The sequence below is a fragment of the Falco biarmicus genome, chromosome 1 (assembly GCF_023638135.1).
Source record: "Falco biarmicus isolate bFalBia1 chromosome 1, bFalBia1.pri, whole genome shotgun sequence".
Taxonomy (NCBI): Eukaryota; Metazoa; Chordata; class Aves; order Falconiformes; family Falconidae; genus Falco; species Falco biarmicus.
The window spans coordinates 24,171,396-24,185,644 of NC_079288.1; the positions used below are offsets into that span (position 1 = coordinate 24,171,396).

A 14,249-nucleotide genomic window follows, 5' to 3' on the forward strand; every position below is an offset into this window, starting at 1 on the left:
TTGTATGCTGTCATAAATGTCCTGGTAGTTAGTGCAGTAAAACAGGCAAATGGGACACTTCTGTAAGCATTGGAAATATTGAAGCTGCTTCTCAGGGATTTGTCTCAGGGATTTGTGCCTCGTCTTGATTCTCTGATGTCTAATGTGGTGTGAACTCTGATGGAAATGTTTTGCACGGATTAGGATGTTCACAGGTTTCTTTCATGCCTAATTAGGGTTCAGCTCATGCTGGAGCATTTTTCTCTATGGGGATGGTGTACAAATCATTTAGACTGGGACTTTGCTCCTTCCTTCTCCTCCCTCCCAGGCGACTAGGTGCTCACTAGCCTTATGTGGTCATGGTTTCTTTAGTAGCTCCAACCCACCGGAGTGTTTGTAAGGAGATTTTGTGGACCAAAAGGCACTACTTTACTCAGTTTTTCCCCTTCATGAGCTCCAGAGAGTCCTAGTGATTTCTGTGAGAGCTGGCTATTACTTTTTGCAAACTCAGCAATATTTATAGAGCTTTGAAATGAGCTCTCTTAGTTTGGCTATTGTTTATTCAAAGAGAAAAGATGGAATTGTCAATGCTATTCAGGGCTGATCTAAGCCTGCCTCTACTCAGTACCCAGCATGAGCATCATCAGGGATGGAGTTAGGACAACTGAGCCGTTCTGCACATCTTATCCCTTCTACAGGTGGACTCGCCTTGGGAAGAGGAGCCCTACAGCTGCTCCCTGAGCCCCAGCAGCTCGCTGGCAGTGGCCCAGATTTGCGGTGAGTAGCTATCAATTTAATTGATTTCAACAAACCAAACCCCTGAGCTTTTCAAAAGACTTCAGCGTCTAAAAAGTCAGTCAGGTTCTTAATTACCATCCAGTTCATATCCAAAGGGTTACAGCCAACCTTTTGTTCATAAAATGAGGGCAAGCTGTCTCTGTTCACTATATCTCCCCAGCTTGAAATGTCTGGCAGGCAGGAATTTTCCCAGTGCTTGCATGCAACACCGGGCACTGGAGTTGCTCCTCTGAGTTATTACAGCATTACTGGGCATTAGCAGATGCACTGGTACAGCAGAGAGGAGATGTATGGATGCCACACACACAGGTTGAAATTTATCCCAGGGCATGTCCCTGAAAGCCTGCCAGAGCTGCAGGGACATGGAGCACCCTGACAACGGGAGCAGAGCTCTCCGGCATGGGGACAAGCTGAGCTTCTCAGGCCAGATCCTTGGCTGGTTTGCATTCCTCCCAGGGAAGTGCCTGGACTAGGAATTTGCAGCACTGTAAAGGTGATCTGCTACTGAGAATCCCTTTCAGAGCAGAGCTAGAGCACCAGGATATTTTGAGGTAAAGTTTTTACTTGTCAGTGGAACAGGTAACTCCCTGAAACCAGATTTGGTCAGATGTGTGCCTCCCCCTGCTCCATGTGCCCCTAGGATGATGATCTATTTAACAGGGCTCACCTCACGTTTCTGGTCTACCGTGTGATGGATCAGAAGCAAAATGTGTTGCTCTGAGCCCGTATTTTTTCTCGGTTCCTTTAAAACCATTTGTTCTGCTTGGGTGCTTTGTGGCTACTAATAGATAATGTTATGAGAAGGACTGTAAAACCTTATCACTGGAGAGTGCTGAAAATATGAATGTCTATTAGTGTGTGGAGTCTTTTTCTGCAAACTTTAAAGCATATTGCACAACTGCAACCTCTCTTGCCATCACAAGTACTCTGCCTAGACCAGATATGATCACCTTGTGTTATGTGTTTCCTTATGAGCTGGAAAGCAGCTAAAAGCATCCTGTAGTCTCCCCTTCTTCCTCATCACCTTAATCACAGACATCTACATTTTCCCCAGGTATTCCCAGCAGTCCAAGGGTGGTTATTAAAAATGAATGAAAGGCAGCAAGGTAAGAGGGATAGTGCCAAGCTAAAGCTGACCATCTGTCCTCCATCCCTGAAAATGAAAAGCCAATTTCGGGAGGGAAGTAAGGGGACGTTCGTAGCTAGTGTGGCTTCAGAGCTAATGGCAGTGCCCGCTGCCCTTGCAGGCAGGAGATTGTCAGGCAGAAATTTAGTTGGAAATTATTTTAGTATTTCCCAGGCTATTTTGGTTTGCCTCGGCTTAATCCACCTTCTGTATTTTTATTCTTTGGCTCATGGAGGTAACTACAGCCCTGCATTGTCTTGCTGAAAGTGCTGGTGCCAGGATGAGGCAATTTTCTTTCAGCAGATACATCCCCAAAGCTTTCAAAGTGCCTGAGATTATGGAAGATACCCTGCCTGTGCAACTTAATTGGACTACTGGGCTAAGACTGTTGCAAAGATATCCCTGTTAAGATATTAACTGATAGCAACACACACAGATTAAATTTTATTTGTTGAATTATGATGATCAGAGCAGTCCCATCAGGTAAAACTGCAGAGAACAGGTTTACTAATAAATAGCACAGAGTAATCTTTCATTTCTCGTGTCTGTGAGAAGCCTGGAGCACAGCAGATTGCTGCTGGAGGGTCCTGCCTGAGAGGTTACTAAATAGCAGCCTGCCATTACATTTTGCCGTCACATTTGTTAAGCTGCAGGACGGCATTAGGCTGGCCTGCCATTTACATCAGTTAGAGGTTAAAATACCACAGAGCGCTTCAAAGACATGCTGGGGAAGGACTAGAAAATGCCTCGGAAATAATGGCTTCCCCTACAACCCTCATTTTCGCAGTGGTGGCAGGGTAAAGCTCTCTTTGCTGGCCCCGGTCTGGTGTGTGCTCAGAAGTGCCGATTCATACCCAGCCTCTCACAAAATTCACTAATACCTTTTAGCTGAATATTATCCCAATTTTAAGCCCATTAGGTGACAAGAGGATTCAGCGCTGAGCAAATGAAATGGTTGAGGCACCTGGGAGGGAGCTCAGACGGCAGGTAGAGAGGGGGAACGGGAGACACGAGGCTGTGGCCAGGATCACAGATGCTTTTCAAACTCCTGGCACCTGTAGCTCAAAGTTCAGGCCTTTCTGTTTCTCTTCCAAAACCCCGTCCACTTCCCCCCGAAGCACAGGTTGTTTCAAGTAAAAAGAAGAAGAAACCCAAAGGTAGGCAAAACTTTTTAACTCTCTGGCATGTTACGAATTCATGTTGCCACCCTTGGGGTAAGAGCACCATTGGCATGGACACGAGCAGAATCAGCTCAAGGGAAGACTCCCGAAGCTGGGGACTGGGCAGGGGCAGCCTGCCTGGGAGAGCCGGGAGCATCTCTGTGCCGACCCCTTCTGATGGCCATGGAGCCCTTTAGCCACTGACAGCTTCTCAGCAATTCCTTTGCTCTCCCTGGGTTATCAGGAGGAAGAGAAACCACCCTGTCATGGCAGGGGTGGCGCAGGGTGTGTTACATCTGCAGGACGTTGCCCGTTTGTGTGCAGCGAGGCCAGCCCATGCCCTGACAGGTCATCAAAAGCTCTTTGGGACCCCACCGTGGCTGCCTGTCCTTTTCCACAAGTACAGGGCAGGTATCAACAACAGCAGCATCCTGAACGCTGCTTCTAGCGAAGTGTTGAGGGGGTTAAGCCAGGTAACACCATACCTCTCTCCTGCAGCACAGAAATCTGGTGGGTCCCTAATAACTCTAATAACTCCTACGGGTATGTGCTATAGTTGGAAAATTCAGCACAGTTTGGAGTGAGCATACATGCAGTGAGGCTGGGAATGAGAGGCAGGTTTGAGTAGGGCCACAACACCTACCTGGAGGAAAAAACGGGGGGGGGGGGGGGGGGGGCGGGAAATTGCCATTCCTTTTCATACCATTACAGCTTTTTTTCTTATTCTTGGTGACACGTGCGGAGCAAAGGGATCACTGTGGATCTGCTAAGTCAGCCTGAGCAAGCAGCCCTGTTCATGGGAGAAATCCCATGAACAGGGAGCGAGCAAGGCTTCATACACCACGTAGCATCCCTTCATGTCAGGCTCAAGAGCTGTATCTCCCCGGCCTGGTGGGCAGCAGCGTGTGCTGAGCCAGCGGGGCAGGACCGTCAGAGGGGCAGGAGCATTGGCAGTGCCACGCTCCGGGCATCCCCTGCTCCCGAGAGGCTGTGTGGAGCAGAGGGCTGCTCCCCGCTGAAGGGAGACAACGGGAATCCACCCCAGTTTTGTTGAAGGAAACCAATTGAGTTTATAGGCAATCGATGATACTCTGCATCAGCCTATTTATGAAAAGTGCCTGTTACATGTTAGCACAGTCCTAGCTGAAAATGGGGCAGAAATCCTACAGGAGGGGGTTTGCAGGAGAAAGGGGGGGTACACCAAAAACCTTGGATGAAGTCCAATATTCAAGCAATAAGACCTTAAGAAGCAGGCATCATTATAAGATAATTGACTGTGGAGAGCAGTCACACATCCCAAGGTGAAGCATAGGGCACTTAACATATCAATAAGGTCAATTATCTGATTATGTCAGCTGCCTTAGTGCTGTTATTAACCTATATTGCTCTTATTAACCTTTCTGATGAAGAATCTTTCAAAAATAATTATATTAAAGTACAAATCTCTCAAGTTTAAAATATGTGAATGTTCCATTTCAGTAGTCGTGTGTCATAGGATAATGAACATCTGATTGCCTGGCTGACACAATGAGGTTTTTAATCAGGCTCCCTTTCCTAGGATCAGCATGTTAGCTCTGACAGCCTTCTCTGGGCCCCGGCAGCCTCATGAAAGCGCTGCTGTCATGTTACAAATGGCGGGATTTAAAATTGAAATGTGAGCAAATAAGACAAGAAATGTAACGGATACGCTGAGGAGAGGGGTCCTGGGAAAATACCCACTGAAAGCCTCTGCAGTCAATTCCAATTATTAAAGCATACAGCTGATTCAATTAGTGGCTATGTACTTGTGCATATAGTATTTACTACCTAGCAGAGCTGATCAAAGGGGAGCACACTGCTCTTGAATATTTGTTCATATTCATTTTCTCCCTTTTTTTTTCCCATACTGCAGAGCATTTTGAAGTAGGAAAGCATTTTGCCACAACTTTCAGCCGTTCTTTCATCTATCGGGGAATATGAGTGTTCTAATTTCTGCTGGGGATTACTAATTCATTACATGCTTTTGGCAAAGCCAGTGCAAATTCTGCTCATTACAAGTTTTGATCACTGTTATATTTCTGTGTGTGTATCTGTAGAATAGGTGAAGTCTCATTTCATACAATGTGGCTATTTGATGAGCAAAACCAAGGGCCTTATTTTTACCTGTGACTTATCGTCATGCTTACACTTTGATGTGGTTTGATTTTTAGATGACCACAGTGAGCATCCTTTAAAGACAGCTTTTTTTACCCCTGGAATTTGTCACCAGTTTGAAATCACTAGGCATTTTGAAAGGTTTACATTAGGATATCATATGCCCATTTTGGACTGACATGTTTCTCCGGGTAGAAGTATGACTAGTCTCCCTCTTTGACGTGCAAATGAATTCCTTTGCTCATAGAAAACTGAGTGGGAGCATCACATGGAGAGCTAAAGCCAAAAAATTCTCATTCCATGAAATTCCCATTCATGATCTTCCCCAGTTTGCTCCCTTTGCCAAGATCACCACTGTCAGCGCACTACATCTGGTGCTTGGGAAGGACAAGTAATTCTGTAGTCACTCCACATCTTCCCTTCCCCCTTCTATAAAAAAAAAACAGATGAGGAAAGCTTGTTTCCTTATTTTTAACTCCTACTCAGGAGACCCTGATTTACTTCTTGTGTGTCGGGAATACTAAAGATGAGTCTTGTTATTTGGGATGAGTCCCTATAAAGTCACCTCTCTGCTCCACCCCTGGCAGAATATGGCCCTCTGCCAGACCCCAGAGCCCTGCAAAATCCAGGCATTTTTGTGACTATCATGAGCCCCAGCTCCTGTCTCAGGTAGCGATGTTTTGGTGCTGATGAATATTTCTTTTCTCGTGCACACCTTTTGTATTTCTACTGGTGGGATTAGGTGCGTCTATCTGTGCCACACACAGATATGTTCTTAGTCATCCTCCTGTTTGTAATTCTGCTGGAGACAGTCGAGAAGTAAATGTTTGTGCCAAGAGTATTACTTATGGCTCTGCTGATTTTTTGCAAAACTCTTTTAAAATCTGCAGTGAGCAGTGCGCCTCTGCAATGTTCTGGGAGTAACATGAACTATTAGAACTGCATTGGAAATCAAAGTCTTCTGGGAATATTTCAGAGGTAAATAGAGAGCAATTATCTGAAATAAGGACTCGAGGAACACTATGTCTTGTAAATATGGCCTCCAAGCCAAGTCAGTATATCTGGAGAGGCCATTGTCCACAGTAACAAATATTTCCCTTCCAGGGAAACAATATCTGCTTTTACCTCCCACGAAGGCATCACAGCTGCAGTGAGAGTAAATGTTTGGGTGGCTTTGCCCTCATCAGCCTTCCACTGGGGCTGGAATTGGGTTAGCCAGACCACACCATTACGAAATTTATTGTACCTGTGATCTGCATTTGCTTCTGCCTCATGGAGAGTATTTCTTTCTGAGGTGCTCTGAAGGTCAGAGTGTATCATGGTTTCAGAAGTGGGTTCTCCACCCTGGGAAGGCCTTGTCAGTCCTCACAGCCTGGTAATATCGGCTGGAAGGTGACGCCACCAGCCCACATGCTGGCAAAGTCTCGCCCTTTTTCATCTCCCATTTTCTGAAGACAACTGGAAGATGCTGGGGTTACTGTCAGGACAAGTTTGCCATCAACTGTAATATTTATTTCTAAAGATTTTTCTTCTTTTAATTGTTGGTTTGGGCAACATTTATATTTAGGTGCTCTCTCTAGTTTGTAAATAATGTCTGAAGAAAGCTGTATCAGATGAGAGGTGAAAACTTTGATTACAAGACAGATAACCAGTGGCCTGGAACTGGCTAACGCTGCTGAGCGTTGAGTTTGCTTCTAAGGTAAGATCCAAGTGAAGCAATTTGCAGGCCTGAAAGCTTAGTGGAGTTCATTTTCCACATAATAATTCTTGTTTTCTGGTGGGTGAGTGAGAGGCATCTGCCTAAAATCTGCTGCTGCTCATCCTTTTGAGGGTATTGGATAGTCAAGGACCACTGGGTACGTATGAATTGGTGACTGGCCAGTTGGAGGAAATCTGTGTAGAGGAATTGTTAAGCCCTAGAAGATCTGACAGAGGTAGATCTGGATATTGCCACATTTGTGTAGTAGTGTATGTTTTCCTGTTTCTGGAGAGTATCTTCCAAACATTTCTTCTTTTGTGTTTACCAGCAAGGACTGAAGCAGAGGAAGATGCTGAAAGTCAGATTTTATTTCATATGATCCTAGTCCAGTGAAAATCTGTCTATCTATCTAAATGCTCTTTTTCTTTTTTCCTTTTTTTCCCCTCCACTGCTGAACTTCACTGTACCAACAGCTTTAATCTTTCATCTTCGTATTATGCATTATTTGTTGGAAACCTCCCTGTTACATCTTCAGTTTTTCAGGGCTCTAACCATCACCTTGCAGCACCATATGACTAGCTCTCGGGGAATCTTACCTGGTCTTTAGAGATTTCTAGCCTGCTTCTCATTACAGTCTGTAATACTGCTTCTTGCTCACAACATTTTATGCTTCAGCCATTTAGATTTGTGTTTTTGAATCAAGGCATCACTCGTTCCCCTGAGGCCCTGAGACCTCCATGTGTGAACTTCCCTGATGACACCACAGGACCGTTGAGTGCTCCCTAATACGTGCCCGGGGTTATGCTGCAGCTGATACCCTCCGATATCCTCCAGCCCCTTAGTGAAGAATAAAAGGAAGTGTATGACAAGCTCATATATGAAAGAATCTCGGTGCTCCTGTAGAAAGCAGGGGGAACATTGTATATGAAAGGCCCTAATTTGATAAGAGACACTGGGAGAAAGACAGAAATAGAAAGCATTTAGGATCGCTTAGATTTCTGGTTCCTTCAAGATCAGCTTCCCGAGTTACCAAATTCAGCTGCTTCACATTGCCCCTGCTAGCTGTGGGTAGCTGTGCCACAGCTTCCATCACTGTACAGAGATGGAGATTTGCCATTTTCCTGCAGTCTGAGGGTGGGGGGAAGGGATATTTCCCTTTCCCCTTCCCTTTTCCCTTCCCCTTCGTCTTTCCTTTTCCCTTTTCCTTCTCCTTTCCTTTTCCCTTTCGCCCTTGCCTTTCCCCCTTGCTTTTCCCTCTCCCTTTCCCTCTCCTCATTTTCTTTCCCTTTCTTTTCTTTTTATTTCTTATTTTTCTTTTTTTTTCTGTCTCTTTCCCATCCCCTTTAGGAGCTGAGGACCAGGAACACTGTAATGGCTTCACATGGTGACCCGTCATTCCTGTTTGCAGTGGACATTGTCTGCATGGACTCAGTAGTCTGTAAAATTCCCACAAGACAGGCACAGCTGAATAGACATAAAAATTGTTTTAAACAAACAGATATTAAACAAAAATGGAAATTCAAGACAGCGATTTGAAATTATAAGGAAATGTTGGATTTTTACCTGAACAAGTAAAGTAAATCAGCAGTAATTATATTTGTTTTATCAGAGGAGTGAGGGGGTTTTGGGGGTGGAAAACTCTGATACTTGAAACCTCTTGTAAAGACATTGAGCTTGGCTGGTTGCCATGGCTTGGAGAATCTGCAAGCAATTGTCCACACTATTAATTAAATAGTAGTATACAAATTTTATTCTACTGGGATTTTTCTACAAAAATAATGTTTTGAGGCTTTGTAATTATGTCCCAGTTGGACATTGCTTTCATGAGACACATTACTCATGAGAAAATGAAATCCTATCTAGTTCAAGGGAATGTAGAAACGAAGAGCCCTCATCAGCAGAAGCAGCCGAGCAGCAGAAAGATTGAATTTGTCCCAATGGTCACAGAGGCGTTCAGTAAACGGCTGCATCTGTTCGGTATTGTTTGCTCTGATTTATGCGGGTTTGTCCTGGCTACTGGAGATGCTGCCATGACTGCAGACAGCGATGGGCAGTGGCAGATGAGCCTTGAAGGAGCTGTTGAAAAAGATCTCGGTTTAGCTGTCCCTTCCCTTGGATGTGGGTGTTTCTCAGGCACTTCTCCAGGAGCAGGCTTATCTCTGGGTATTTCTGCTCCCAGTCACAACCAGGAAATGCAAAGGCACGTGGAAATGAAAGCCAATTAGAGAGAAATTGTAACATCTGGGTTTGCTTTGGAGTCGGTTCTTACTTTATCTGACATTCCCAGTTGTCTTGTACTAATACAAGAGGCCTTGTGCTTTGCTGTGCCATGTAAGCAATGTCAAAATAATGCTTGGAGTTGCTCTTTGGCTATCGAGAGCCCCATTCAGTGGCCAGCATTAGCCTGAGTCCAAAGCCTGATACATCCCGTGTTGACGAAGCTGGAGTGGGACGCTCTGGTTCAGGACGTGGTGGGATGGGGGCTTCAGAGAGCCACTGCGCAGCCACGTGATGTGCTGTAGCATCCAGCTCCTGGGCCAGGGAGCTTGGGGAGCTGATGCTGGGCAATAGGAAATGCTGGAGAGCAGGATTTTATGCAAAACTGCGGCCTGCAGTGGTACACAGTGAGGGTGGAGCAACGTAAAAAGGTGGTATAAAAACTTTTGAGTTTAACAGAACTGTACTCTGGGAAGGTTCTCGTGCGGAAAGGGATTTTCCAGCATCAGCCCATCTCTAGCAATGACTCAGCTGTCACGGCCACATTATGTATTTGGTAAAGAGTTAGGTGAAAAATACACGAATTGTGAGCTGCACAAATATTTGGAGCTGCTAACATTCACACACTGTTATTTTTTCATAATAACAAGGACCCCAGGGAGGCCAAATGCTGGCTATGGGTAACCTTGACAGAAAGTTCACAGCTTGGAGTTGTGGGTTAGTTGTTTTTTTTTTCCCCACCACTGCAATGCAAACAATTGATCTGCTGGCTAAATGGCAGGAACATGGCTAGAGCTGCTGCTTACAACTTCTTTAGAGCAAACAACAGCTTCCAGCACCGATCCTGCTCTGATCCTCGTCTGTCCCTGCGGCAACCGAGCTGCTGCTTGGGTTTTCCTTTCTCCTTGGGGAGGAAGAGGGAGCCAGCCTTTGGGCACCCGGGTGAACAGATGAATTGGAGCAGGCAGCTCATCCCTCCTCCTCTCGCCGCGCGGAGCAGCGTGCCAGGCTGGATCGTGTGTCTGTGTGCTAAAACCCGCGTGCGTTAGAGCAGTGGCAGGTGTTAAATAGTAACAGATGTTAATATTGACAAACTGAAGTGGCTAAATGTGGAAATACAGCACTGCTGAGACGTGTGAAGTGAGGCAATGACCTTCACACATTACAGATCTAGTCAATAAAAAGGAGTTTGACATGAATGAAATGATGCTGCGTGCACGGGGCGGGGGCGGGGGGGGGGGGGGGCGATGCTGGGCAGCTTCGGGGCTGTGTGGGACAATTTTGTGTCTTCCAGGGCACAGGGCTGAGGGGAGGGTCTGTACAAAAGAGGTGACAAATGCCAAAGCCCAGACTTCAGCAAACCTGTTTCCAGCGCCCAGTGACCATGTGGACTTTGTGCTTGTCCTCCAGTGCCATTTCAGCAACACAAAAGAAGAGGCAGCCCTGTTAAACGCTGGGTCCTTCTGTGGCTTTAGCCCCTTTTATCCACAATTTCTCTTTTGTTTGTACAGATCAAGGATCCCGGTGTAGGCTCTGGTCATGCTGCCGTAGAAGCTTTTCTGCTAACTTCTTTTATATCAGCCCCCAAGGTGTTTGGGGTCAGAGCCTGCTTTTCGAGTTTTTAGCCAGGAGCTTCAGTGGGACAGGGTTTGATCTCTTTTGTTCCAGAGAATGACAGCAATTTCTGCTGCTTTAGTTGACATTATTCTGAAATTTGGGAAAGAAGAACAAGATACTTGCTGCATTAAAGGGAGATGGATTTTATTTTGAAGCGCCTGCGTATCCAGTCCACGGTCTATGTGAGCAGACATTTCATCCCTTGAATGTCTCCCCATCCTCAGGCTGAGCCACAAGAGACTCCACCAGCTTGTGGCCATCTGACATCTGGGGAGGCAATGGAGTGACAAAACCCCCTTCGTGCACTGCACATCCACATCACAGACCCAAACCAACCGTGGTCAAGAGGGAATGATTTCCTGACTGAAAGGAAGGGATGCTCCGTATGCCAGGTTTTTCCTAATATATGCCTATGACTGGGATCTGGTTTTAAACCAGACATTGAAGGTGTTGGTGTGAACATGCTGGCTTTCTTCCTCTGTTATCGGGACTCGGCAAGCTTTGCACCAAGCCAGGATGGGGCAGTGCTGTGTCAGGGAGCTCATAACTTGAGGCATCCATTGGGGCCAAGCAGCCTGACATGTTTTTCAGTGGCATCAGCTCCCAGCGGCAGTAGCCTGCATATAGATCACAGCCAGGAGACAGTGCAGTGATGTTCAGTGACAATATTAGTGGTGGAAATCAGCTTTAATTTTTCACTTCTCATTTCTCGGCAGATCAAAAGTGAATATGCACCATCTTCATTAGCAAGGCAAATAGCTCAGCACGGAGGAAGTGAACCGGTGCCGTTCCCTTTCCTTCCAAAGTGCAGAGCAGTAGATAAGCACGTATTGGTGGGGTAACTAGTGATCTTTATGAAAGGATCCCAGTCTGAACCAGGGCCCAATCCCACCTGACGTGTGGGATTTTTGCTGTTGTTTGCTGATGAGTTTTACTGGCGTTTGCTGATTTTGATGGGATTCTTTCTATTAGTATTGCTCAGGGAAGGGCCCCACAACAGACCCAACAATTGCATTTTTGATTTGAGGATGAAATAATAACTATGGTAACCGGAGTTCAGCTCTAGCCTACATAATTCAACTCTTCTCAAAATCAGGCATCCCAGCTCCCTTGAGAAGGCTTGGCAGGCTCAGAGCGTGACTCATCTGCTCCCAAAATACATGACTGATGGGATGAATCACCCATTGACTGGGGAGGGCTTCTGAGCAGGTAACTCGGGCAGGATGCCCATTGTTGAGATGCCAGTGGTAGGCGACCTCGAGAATGGCATTTGGTGCTTGCTCCTTAGTGAGCAGGGCTTTTTGCAGGACATCGTTAAGGTTTCCTTTCCTAAATCAGTGCCAGATCAATTTGATATAGGGAGCAGCAAACTGCAGTGTTTTGGGAGGCTGACAGAGCCTGCGGGCAGACGCTGCTGTGAGGGCAGGAGACTTGCAGCCATCCCGTCCCCGCTCGGGAGTCACAGCCCTTCACCCACTTTGAAGCAAACTGAGGCCAGTTAGGCTCCGCTGGTGCTGGGAGATGGACCTGCCCCTGGGCAGGGGCTGCAGCTGGGGACAGTAATTAACAGACAGGGGTCATGGTTTCTAAAACCTTTCTAGTTTTAAAAGCACATCTATCTGAAACTTTCATTCCTGCCATAGGCAAGGGAAATCGTATTTGCAGTCATGCTAACCAGAGCTGGTCAACTATTTGTTTTCCTTTCCCGAGATCATCTAACACATACTTTAAAAAATGCCTCAGCCTGTTTGAAACTATGTAAGCTACAGCATGTTAACGCGTTTTCCAACATACCCTCGTCTCTGATGTTAGATACGGGTAAGGCACGGGGTGGCTGGCACTTGTTTTCCAGCACATCACCTTTTCTAAAAGAGGCTGTGGGGAGATGAAGAGGTTTGCATGAGGTCAGAAGTACCAGCAGCCCCCAGGTGCTCCATACCAAGTTTCCAAGACAAGGTGTCCCGTCCCGTGTGTCGTCGCCCCCCCCCCCCCCCCGCCCCGCCATTTGCTCTGTTTGAACCCTCAGAATTTCCAAGATTGCTGGAAATTAAAAGACCTCTAAAGGATGAAAGCCTGTGGACCTCAGGACAGATAGGAGCTCAAACTGGATGCAGTTTTTTTCAAGAATTATGCAGAATCTGAGCTTTTGTTAGCTGGCCTTCTATTTCCAGAGCAATAGAAACAAGGTGATTTCTGGCTTGGTATTTTTTAAGCTTATTCATTCTCATCAGAGTGTTTTAGCATTAATGTGTTAGCATTGCAACTTTTTAATGTGATGGCACAGAGGGCTTCAAGTTGGCAGAGGTCAGTTCTCAAGGATTTTAGCCTCCAGGAACCTACTAATGGGAGTCACACTGCTAAATCCCTGCATATGGTTTTGAAATTTATTCCATAAAGCCAAAGTCTTTCCAAGCCTTTGTTTCAACTAACATCATTATAAATACTTGAATGACTTTTGGAGATCATGTAGGATATATCACCAGTCAAAATCAGTTAGAAACAAATTGACATGTTCTTGCATCTGGGAAGTACTAGCTTTCCTTGAGTTTTGTTGTTTTCTTTCATTTATAATTAAATTATTTGCTCTAAAAGTTGATTGGTATTGACAAAGAGTACATTTTCTCTACACTGAATGCAAGTTTTCCTTTACTTTGTAAGTCAGATGTTATGAAAAATTTACCCCTCTGATACTAAGGTGAAAAAAGATACGTGCTTAATGCTGGTGAGCCCGTATCTGTTAAAGAGCACAGAGCTGCAGTCGACCCCTCTGTACCTGACATAGAAGCCGGAGTTCCAGGGAAAGCTTGACTTCCAGAGAAGACCCTAAATAAAAGGTGTTAATGGGGAACTTTTCATAGGAAGGCCTCAAGTGCATTGAAGACAGCAGTGTATAAAATCCATCTCACTCGTAGATGTAGAATAACATATTCAAAGCTCCTAAGTGACCAAGGAGCCCAAGATCTATTAGCTGAAAATCTGAAACTGTTATCCAGCTTTATTGCCAAAATGTAGGGCATTCGTTTTCCTGGATCACTGAGCTAAATGATTTTTCTTAACTCAGACCTAGGGGCAGAAACACAGGCTCTTGACTCCCAGTCCAACGCTCTAATATTTCTCCTTTCTTAAGAAGACAAGAGCTGCAAATAAATTCACGCAAGCCCTTGACACGAAGAGCATGTGTGGAGGAGGGGAGGTAGTCGCACTGCCAAATATTACATACTTAATTCAATTAAGGAGTTAGTGTCTATTTATAGTCAACAGGGATTTAAGGTCACATTCTTCAAATGTGCTCTGAATTCCCCCTGGAGAAGCCCTTCCCTCCCCTAATCCGGGGCTGAGGTGTCTAAAACCTTGTCCATCTTCCCGGAGCCCATGGTTCAGCCTGGCCAGTCTCTATCAGTCTTGCTTCTCTTCTCTGGTGAGGTTATCTGTGCCTGAGCAAACTATTGAATCGACGTCTTTCGCCAAAGGGGTCACAGATTACTTCCAGATGTAGATACATCCTTCTGCTAAAATCTCC

At 45.7% G+C, this 14,249-nt stretch overlaps 1 long non-coding RNA gene across 1 annotated transcript in view; it reads left to right on the top strand.

The window, feature by feature from the left end:
- LOC130147436 (uncharacterized) overlaps positions 1-14,249 on the top strand; it is a 317,093-nt gene that overhangs the window by 240,223 nt on the left and 62,621 nt on the right. The window contains exon 16 of the long non-coding RNA XR_008821244.1: positions 678-756. This is a non-coding gene — a long non-coding RNA (uncharacterized LOC130147436). The remainder of the gene's footprint in view (positions 1-677; positions 757-14,249) is intronic.